Source organism: Bombus huntii, unplaced genomic scaffold (assembly GCF_024542735.1).
Source record: "Bombus huntii isolate Logan2020A unplaced genomic scaffold, iyBomHunt1.1 ctg00000074.1, whole genome shotgun sequence".
In the NCBI taxonomy this organism is placed as follows: domain Eukaryota; kingdom Metazoa; phylum Arthropoda; class Insecta; order Hymenoptera; family Apidae; genus Bombus; species Bombus huntii.
Window position 1 is genome coordinate 307053 of NW_026099332.1, and position 10855 is coordinate 317907.

A 10855-nucleotide genomic window follows, 5' to 3' on the forward strand; every position below is an offset into this window, starting at 1 on the left:
TTCTTTCATCTCTGACACGGCCATCCTGACTATCACACGTCCTCGTGTGTAACTAAAATATCGTATTTCTTACATTAGATTCGATACAACTGACATTATTTGCGATTTAACTAAATGTCCAAGTAAGTCAAGGGTCCAGTGCAATAACAAAGTTTCGTTCGGAGGTTTGACAACAGAAAAATAAAAGAGAATAGGAATTTGTAATGTTATAATTTGTATTCAAAGTGTTAGGTGCGTTCTGTGAGTCGCCAGCCAGACCGTAATGACACAACAGATCATTTTCGATTTCGTACACCGGTGAACCTCAGTTTGTTGGATCATATTGCCACGTTGGGTGCATTACACCCAGAAAGCACGTAAGCCCACTCAACGGGTTACAACAAAAGCACGTAACCCCACTCAACGGATTACAACAAAAGCACGTAACCCCACTCAACGGGTTACAACAAAAAGCACATCAACCCACTCAACGGGTTACAACAAAAACACATCAACCCACTCAACGGGTTACAACAAAAACACATCAACCCACTCAACGGGTTACAACAAAAACACATCAACCCACTCAACGGGTTACAACAAAAGCACATAAAACCACTCGGTGTATTACTATGACCACAACGCAGTGTTAATGATCCTCTGAGGTCAGTGTACTTGCATCGTTATTATCACCGCCGTTGTCATCACCGCAGACGTCTAACTCAGCAGGGACGCAACCTTCTGGCATTTTTCTCAGTCTGTCGTGTCTGTCCTTATATGATCGTTTGCCGTCTAAGGTTTTTAGGGTATATCTATCTCCTTCCAAAATCTCGGCTATTACGAATGGACCCCTGAATTTCGGATCTAACTTCGTCTGGTTTCTTTCCTCGTTTTTACGTAACACGAAATCGCCAAGGTTGAACCTAACTATTTTAGCTTTGTTTTTGTCGAACCTATCCTTATCGTATTTGGCGCAGTGATACATCGAGCATTTTCGACGATCGCATTTGCGTCTAAGTTAGTTTCGCTTAGTAAGGAGTTATCCCGGTGACCGTGGATTCGTTTGAACTCAAACATTGCTAATAGTATTATTTAATTTAATTATTCGTAGATCGTATTATTCATTAGGCTTAGTGTTTGTTAGACTTATTATTAGTTGTACTTATTATTTGTTAAGCTTAGTGATAGACCTGTATATACGTGTAAATAAAATCTCGGCTTTGTGAAACGATGGCTAGTCCACACGAAGAGTCGTCGCGCGCCCAAAATTCGAATCGTGACCCGACATATATAACCAATTTATAATATATATATGAACACACACACACACACACACACACACACACACACACACACACACACACACACACACACACACACACACACACACACACACACACAAATATATATATATACACACAAATATACAAACACACACACACATATATATATACAAACAATAGAAATACTTTCGTGTGCTATTATACGTAGTTCGATAGTTTACATTTCACGGGCCCCGTGTTGCACCTGCGTCGGTTTCGTTCCTGTTTCCAACGTATAAGTGTAGCGTCAGTGATTCGCGTGACGCGACGCAACCTTCAACGTTTGTTTTTCTCCGTTTATGCGTTGTGTGTTCGTTTGAATGAAAACGTCGCGAGTGTTGTAACAAAAACCACGGAAAACAGAAGAAGAATACGGGAGCAAAAGGAATTCCAGGCTACAGCAGAATGCCCATTGCCCAACAGGGTTTCGTTCCATGGTATTTCAACGAGGTAAGCTACCTCTTTTAGTACGCTTCAAGGCGCCTCTTTCCAACCAATTAATTTGCGTCCAACACCATTTTAACTTCGTATACTCAGAGAAAATATCGTTCTTTTGTATTTTCTAACTCTGATCTATGTATAAATTTACTGCGACGGGTCATTTCTACGGATTAACGTATCTTATAAAAACGTTGCGTGAAATGTTAATAATATATAAGTCTTGAAACATTTGTACTAATTTCATAGAGGAACGTAGTTGGTACCTTCCGGGTGGCATATTGTATGCTTGTTGCATGAACTTTCCAAATATCTTACAGTTAAATGGTTGGATTGTTTACTAGAATAAGCAACACAACATTGTTTTTGATTTATTGTGAATGAATTTATAGAATCATATTATTTTACACATATACACTATCGCGCAAAAGTATCCCAACATTTGATTACTTTTGATATTATGTTATTTAATTGCACAATCAAATTGATAGTATGTACCGATATATAATGATTACGATCTGTATTATTATCTTATTCCTATGATGTGGTTTTAACATAGGTCGTAACAAAACGGTCAAAAAAATTCTTTATTCTCAGACTCTGTAGCCTGTAAGAAACGAATTAATTAATTAAGAATCTCGTTGTAACCTACAGGTTCGGAAAAGGCTGATAGGCTTTGGTCTACGTGGTGGTTGGGAATTTTCATTCGTTTCGAGTTAGCTTAGCTGATAAATAGTGAATGTGCATTTCTTCCAAAATAAAGAAGAAAGCGAAGTCGATAGAAACGTGGGTCAAATTTGAAATCATTTCTCGATTATGTGGAGGTTGATTAAACGCGTTGGTGTATATAGTGATGAGACGAGTTGATATTTGGTGTAGTCAAATGTATTTAAAACTATCGGCAGTACTCTTCTAACGATCTCCCTCTAACGAATTTAAATTCGACTTCGGTTGACGGTTGCGCGTAGCGGCGATATTGTTCTGTCCGGAGTTTGTTTATTATCAAGTTTCGTACCTCGAGACGGTATCAATGCCCCGAGGCAAAACAACAACATGAGTTACTCTCGATTCGCATCGTCCTATGACTCATATGCCGCTACAATATGCAATCGAATAAAGTGATAAATAGCTTGCAGATGTTTACGCGTCTCTGAAAATGTTAAAAGATATAACATGTTTAACGCGAAGTATTCGTGATAATATTCGCTGCAATTTGAAATATCTGCGTGCAGTCTCGTAGGTTTTGAATAAAAATTTATCTTTTATCGCAAGATACATACATGTTTTGGCCTATATATAGCTTTGTACTCTTGTAACCTAAAAGAGAAGTCGAAAAAAAGTGATGTTAACTCTTGCAGTAAAAAATTCATTTATGTCAATACTACTTTTAGAAATGCACCAAGAGAAGCAAGACAAATTATTGACGAAACACAGGATAGTCATTTCCGATCCAAAAGAAAAACGCAACTAAAATAATATGTAGATAGCTATTAAGGCAATAAATAATAAAGTCATTGAAATGATCCATCATTTCAAACTAATATCGCTTCTCTTTACTTCAGAACTGCTATAAACATTTTAAATATCATTTATGTCTTGGTTCCCTTGCGAAGTTCTCGAAGAATTCGTCAAATGATGTCATGAACAATATAAATAATCGTAAAAAATCTATATTTGTGTTTAAAAAATAGGCGAATAAAGAGAAATAGGATAATCGAGACCGGTGAAAAAGGATCAACCAACATCCCGCATCTGATACAAGCGGAAGAGAAATCAATTTCTATCATGTCGCACGGCAAATAAGAACGCAAATACGGAATCTTTTGTATAATACTACTCCAAACTCTGTTGAGTCGCAGTAATAATAATAATCGGGTGTTGACTTCTGCTCGTTTTTACTTGAAGTTTGCTCGTTACCTCTTTGAAATTTGGTGGATCGTTTTCTGTCGAAACCCGTTCCATCTGACGTTAAAATCAATAAAAACAATATTACGATAAAGACTTTTATCTCCATTGTTGTCAACTTCCGTCAAGTCTTCGTTTTCTGCTCGCTGAATATAATACGGATTCCCAAAAACTTTCTTCGTATGAAATTTTACTAATGTACATTTATCAAACATTGCACATTTTAAAATAGGTTATCATTATAAGATTAAAAAAAAAATAGCTAAAAATATCTTGAAACAAAAGAAACCAATTTTGAAGTTTGTTAGCCCGGAAATGTCATGGTAGGAAGGTATACTTCGATATTACTTTTACTATCGATAGGCGTCGCCGTCGTTGCTGTTATCATATACGAGACACAACAAATCACGAAATTGACAAATCACCGGTGATCTCCTCGAGTCGCAGTTCGAACGTTTCACAAATAAGTTAAAGAATTAAACTTTAGATATAGTGGTAAAATTTATTGTATGAATCCAACAGAGTGACGGTTCAGGGTGTTATAACAAAGAGGTATAGAACGCTGATTTGGGAGACTTCTTGTACTGAGGTTTTAGTCCCTCTGAAGCGGTTATCGTCGGGTGTATATCAGAGGCGCCTATCCGTTGCTATCTGGTTATTGTTTCGATAGCTGTGGCATGTAGGATGTTTTGTCTACTCTATTAGTGCTTCTAAGCGTGTGATACTGTCGACGATTCGCCTGTGCATGATTATACATTGAGTAAACGGATAGCCTGAGTTGGAGTTTTGATGATTAGGATAATCGAAATAATTCATAGCCATGGTAATATTTTAACTAATTTATTTTGTTGTCTTTTATAGGCCACTGCAATGAGAAAAGAATTCCTGAAGCCAAAGAAAATGATACACCCAAATAGCAGAAAGTCTATCGCTATTACGAAAAAAGCCAAAAAGTAAATACAATTACTATTAAATTATGTGATTTTGTTATGTACATTTCATTTATTTTATATGATTATATAATACTTTTGTGTAATAAAGAAGGAAATGGACAATGTGTTTTGTTTCAGAATATCAAATAGACAGAAGGCAGAAATGTCCTGCTTGATAAAACAGAATTCAATAGGAGAGAAAATATCGTGGATCAGAAACAATATGATTCCAGGCGTGTGACCCTATACTCCAGAGATAACTGCAAGTTTGTTAGAAACGGAGGTAAAACAAAAATGTATACACATGATGATACAGAGATTGTACATTAAAGATGTGATTAGTTATAGTTCTATATTTGATCCAAAGGTATGTAGCAAGAAATGATGAAGAAATGGAAGAAATTACTATTAAAAGGTCTATAGGTAGCAACAGGAGTAGACAGCATGCTAGGAGGGAACATATAATTAGAGTAGAAAGAACTAGGAGAATATCATACACGTGGAATAGGTAAAGAATTACAGCCAAATTTATTTTCAATATATCCTGATGTACAAACCCTCCTTTATTTTTCAGAAATTTCTGATATTTTAAATGCAACTCAGTGTGAAATGTTATTGAATTGGAATAATGAATTACAGTGTGCGAATAATTTTAAATTTATAAGGTTTGGCGAGAAAGATTTAAAGAAAGTATTAGAGCTAAGAAAAAGAATGAAAATAAGCCATATTAGACTATCCAAATCTCTATTAGCTATGCCTGTAAACAAGAAGAATTTATTCAGCAAGCCAATTGATTCAGATGAAAATAGTGTAATGGAAATAGAATAAATTCTGTAGATATGTCTTTTTATCTTTCATCTCTATTTAAAAACAAGAAAACAGAAGAAAAGCGAACAGTTTCGTCCTTTTTTGTTTGCGAAATGCTAGAAACCGCATTTCGTCTTGCTCTTATCTCCCACGAGAAACAGTCACGTCACAAGATACAAGAGTACGATAGAAGAGAAAAGAAAATGTTCGATTGTGAAATATACAACAAAACTGAAACATGCAGATGAATCACGTGCACGTTATGAATATTCTGCATCGTTTCTCCGCCTTTCCTTCATTTTTTTCGCTAGCTGCTCCATTATTTAAGAACGAAGATATAGTAATTACTCTCAAAGTTGTACATTTCGAAATGGTAGGAAAATCAATAGTACAATGATAAATATACGATTTTAAAAGCTTTTTAGATTTCTTACATACTTAGCATTAATCAAATAGCTTAGTATATAAAAGAGTTTACTTATGTCGCATGTTATAAATGCAGCTGCGTTCGTTACAACAATTCCAATTCCAAGGAATTTCTCTCGAAGATCGCAGTGAAGAATTTGCTTTGTTAAATTATTACTGGTATACTTCGTCAACTTGTGGTATATCGATACAATTTGTCAACCATCACTTTTAATAGCTTCTCGCTAATAAAAACATTTCGTACCTATTTAATAAGAAGCAGTATATTCTTAATTATTTAGAAATTTACTTAATGATGTTTAAAAATACGAATATGTTTAAAAATTATAATGTAAATATATATATTTCATTTCATGTTTTACTAATATATCTCTAATTTAGATTAAATATCTGAAACTTGAAAGAAACTTTTAAAACTTTCAATACATCGCATACGTTTCAAATTTAGTGCATAGTTACATATATATATACGATCGATCTTACTCGATCATCTTACTCGAAGAACAGGGTCTGCGTGTGGCGAGCTACGGGGCAGGGACCGTTGGAACGTTTACTGTCGAGTGTTACAACTATTTCCTTCTTAAGGAGAGCTATAGAATTATTCCATGCCTTTGTTAGACAAAGCGTTCATCCTGTGACCGCGGCTACGTTCGGCGACTGACTGTCGCCTCGAGCCCAAGCTCATTATCACAACTCTCGAACAATTACAATCGGATTGAATAACTACAATTGTTCAATTACAGCTATAGTAGACTCTAGGTTACAATGTTGTGGGATTATCCAAAATTCCAAAGGCTCCGGTGTTCTTTCATCTCCGACAAATATATTATGGTATAGTTCCTATTTTCCGACCGCGTGGAAGGAAAATAGGACAGCCTTAATACCAAAGGCTAATAAAGATGGAAATATGGTCGAGAACTGGCGACCAATTACGATCGGCCCAATTCTAGGCCGCATTTTCTCATCAATCCTCGATGGGCGGCTAAGACGGGATATAGATCAAAATATAAGGCTGTTGAGATATGTGTAATTTTCTGTGCTGGACTGAGTTAAGTAGTAGAAATACTTATATGTATATATCAGTGTGTGGAAGTATGTGTGTGTGCGCAGCGTCTCGAAACAAAGGAATGTAAACAGTCAGTCGGTTAAGAGTCGTCGATGAAGAGTCGGGTGTAGAAGGTTCTGAGACGCGTGCAAGTGTGTATCGATAAATATATATAGAATCGTTCATGTAATAAATATATCATTATTTTAGTAATAACTGTCAATATACATTTAATGTTCCTATAACATTATTTCGGCTTCAAAGATCCACAATTCTCAACATGGTAGAAGATCGTGGTTGCCGAGATTTAAGGTTATGGAACCACGTGTAACCGGGAGTGAATGTATAAAAGTCGATTTATAAAAAGGAATAAAAAATTGGAAATAAGTTCTGAAGAGATAAAAAGGCTATTAGTAGAACAAATAAAAAGATTTTGGATAATAAAGAGAATTATTTTTTGAAAAAAAAAAAAGGTGTGAATATAGAAAACGAATCAAGATGCCAAGGGACGACGAAATTAAGGTTCAAATATTCGATGGACGCGATTACAGAATGTGGAAGAAAAGAATATTAATGTATCTAAAGTGTAAAAAATGTTATGAACCGGCTACACGAGAGAAAATGGACACGGATGCGCAAGATAAGTGGGATGAAAAGAATCAATGGGCGATGAACTACATCTATAGTAGTATAACGAATGAGCAATTAGAATTTGTTGGTGATCAAGACACTGCTTTAAAAATAATGCAAAAGTTTGATGAGATGTATATGAAGGAATCAACAGCAGTGCAAATTTGTATAAGAAGTAGACTAGGCATGATGAGGTTGAAAGACTTTGAAGAATCAAATTCATTTTTCACGGAATTTGAAAAAACTATCAATGAATTAAAGAGTGCCGGTGCAAATGCAAACGAACGTGAAAAACTCGACTACATGCTGAAAGCACTAGCAGAATCATTGAGCTATGTTGGTGACTTAATCGACTCAGTGAAAGAAAGTGATCGGACTTGTGAATTTTTGAAAAATAAAATTATAATGTGGGAAACGCGTAGCAAGAAAGAAAGTGATAGAACAAAGTCAAATGTATTTACAGCCGAAAAAAAGGACATAAAGTGCTATGGCTGTGGAAAGTACGGTCACATGGCAAAAAATTGCACAAACACGTATAGAGGCGGAAACAATGGCGCAAACAATGGAAGAACACAACAGCAAGGAGGTGCGTATCAGCCGCAGTAGAATAGGGGTCGCGGCGGACGAAGTTTTGGCCAAAGAAGACGAGGATACGGCCAACGAGGATTTGGCCAACGAGGACAAAGCAGAGGCCGGCAACAACGCTACTACGAGGCAAGTCAACACGACGCAAATTATTCACACAACGAGGGCTACGACGACAAAGAAATTGGATCTTTCCTAACGAGAGTAGAGCGCGAAAATAATAAAAATGAAATTACGGTATGTACTAGCGATACGCGAAAAATAGATTGGATATTGGATAGTGGATGTTCAGATCACATTATAAATAATGACTCTTATTTTGTTGAGTACGAAAATTTAAAAAACCCGATAAATGTGAAGTTAGGAGACGGTAGAATTCTAAAAGAAACAAAAGTCGGAAAAATTTTAACTTACTTTGAAGTAAACAAAAGGAGGATTAAAATTACAATGTCTAATGTATTTTACGTGAAAGAAATGGATAATAACTTAATTAGCTATGCGAGAGTAACGAATGAAAATAAGATAGTCTCAGCAGGAAATACTTTAAAGATATATAACAAATACAGAAAGTTGATAGGGATAGCATTCAAAGATCATGGTTTATATAAGATAAGTAGTTACATTGAAAGGCAAGAATCTCATGCTAAAAATGTAGAAATGTACCCTTCCAAAATAACCGTAGAAGAGCACGCGAGATTTTAGAATTAGTACATACCGATTTAAATGGACCTCATAATAATACCGGGTTTGATGGATCCAAATATTTCTTGACATTTATAGATGACTACAGTAAGTGTGCATTGATTTATACTTTGAAATCAAAAGGTGAAGTTTACAATTGCTTCCTTGATTACATAAACAAAGTCGAAAATCTTACTGGTAAAAAGATAAAGAGATTAAGATACGATAATGGAAAAGAATATATGAACAAAAGCATGTACAATCTAACTAGGGAAAAGGGAATTGTCGTAGAACCATGCCCACCTTATGTTCACGAGTTAAATAGAACAGCTGAGCGCTACAATAGAACAATCATGAATTCCGCTAGATGCTTATTACATGATTCAAAGCTGAATATTAAATATTGGCCGGAAATAGTTAGAGCCGCGGCGTACTTAAAAAATAGAACCGTTACAAACACATATGAAAATAAAACACCATTTGAAATATTTTTAAAAAGGAAACCGAATATAAATAATTTAAGATTGTACGGAAGTAGAGTTTTCGTAAGAATACCCGAAGTTAAAAGAAATTCGAAATGGGACAAAAAAGCAGACACTGGGATACTTGTAGATTATGAAAACAATGGATATAGGATACTAGTTAATAATAAAATTGTAATTGCAAGACACGTAGAATTTATAGGTGAAGATGATAATTTAGTAGGATTTCGAGGAGAAGATGGACCAGGCAATGAGACAGAAAAGGTTTTTGACGAACATTCGGATGTAAACGAAAAGGTCGAGCAGGTTGCAATAAAAAAGGAGAGAAATTTAAGTAACGAATCAGAAGAAAAACTTGAGGACACAGAAAGTAATTTGAGAAGGTCAGGACGGGAAAGAAAGAAACCTCAAAGATATGGTCAAACGAGCTCATATTTCATTTATGTGAATATAGTTAGTGCACACAGTCCTATGAAACCTATGAAGAAGCTTTAAGTGGAGATGACAGCGGTTCATGTAAAGAAGCAATGGATCGAGAAATGAATAGTTTAATGAAAAATAAGACCTGGCAATTAGTAGAAAAACCAAAAGACAAAAAAGTATTAGACTTGAAATGGATATATACGAATAAATCTGATAATCGTAAGAAAGCGCGACTAGTTGTTCGAGGCTTCCAACAAAAAGAAGTACTGGAAGATTTATACTCTCCAGTAGCAAAAATGCAAACGTTGAAGTTATTACTATCTTATTGTTGTCAATATGGTTTGACGATTATGCAAATGGATGTAGAAACAGCTTTCTTAAACGGAACTATAAAATCGGAAGTATTTGTAAAACAACCTATAGGTTACGACGATAAAAGCGGGAAAGTATGTAAATTATCAAAAGCGTTATATGGATTGCGTGAAAGTTCAAGAGCTTGGTATGAATGTTTCGACGAATATATGAAAAATATTACTGTTAATAAATATTGATTGTTGAATACATCTGAGTATTTCTTCCGCACCTATCACGACATCCCACCTCATGGCCATGAAGGGAAAAGAACAAGAAAGAGAAAGAAGGGACTAGAAGATGTGAGAATGGGAAGGATACAGATAGAAACAGGAGAGGAATAAGAAAAGATGACAGCAGACCAAATTATAGAAGAAAGAAGAAAGGAAGAAGCAGAAGAGAGGGAGAAAAAGATAAAGGAATCCAAGTATAATATACACTACAGAAACATAACCAAAGAAAAATTACCAAAATACTTAGAAGGGAGGATGAAGTGGAAGGACAGAAAAATACTGGCAAGATTCAGATGCGGAAACGAGATCAAAGCAAGGGAATACTAGAAAGAAGAGGGAGATAAAGATGCAGACTATGTAGAAGGAAAGAAGACCTGAGGCATGTAATAGAAGAATGTGAAATAACGGGAGGACCAAAGGACATAGGAAAAACGCTAAATGAGACTGGAGAAGGTTTAACAGAACTGAAGGCAATAATAGAGAAGAGAAGGGCAAACGACAGGAAGGATGCACAGCAAGGAGGCTAAAGACCAAAGTTGCAATAGTTTTTTAGTCGTTAGTTGCTAATTTGTAGTTTCTATTTTTAGTTTTTAGAGGTAAAATTAGCAAGGTAGTG

At 35.4% G+C, this 10855-nt stretch overlaps 1 long non-coding RNA gene across 3 annotated transcripts; it reads left to right on the top strand.

Annotated features, from left to right (window-relative positions):
* Positions 1 to 1585: 1585 nt before the first annotated feature.
* On the top strand, positions 1586 to 5420 carry LOC126876417 (uncharacterized). 3 transcript variants are annotated; one of them, XR_007694179.1, is made up of 5 exons: positions 1586 to 1751; positions 4506 to 4597; positions 4715 to 4859; positions 4919 to 5084; positions 5151 to 5420. It is a non-coding gene; the product is annotated as an uncharacterized LOC126876417 (long non-coding RNA). The 3 variants fall into 3 exon arrangements; XR_007694180.1 differs by having other exon boundaries at positions 1587 to 1751; positions 4715 to 4872; positions 4944 to 5084; XR_007694178.1 differs by having other exon boundaries at positions 1589 to 1751; positions 4944 to 5084.
* The last annotated feature ends 5435 nt before the right edge of the window (positions 5421 to 10855 follow it).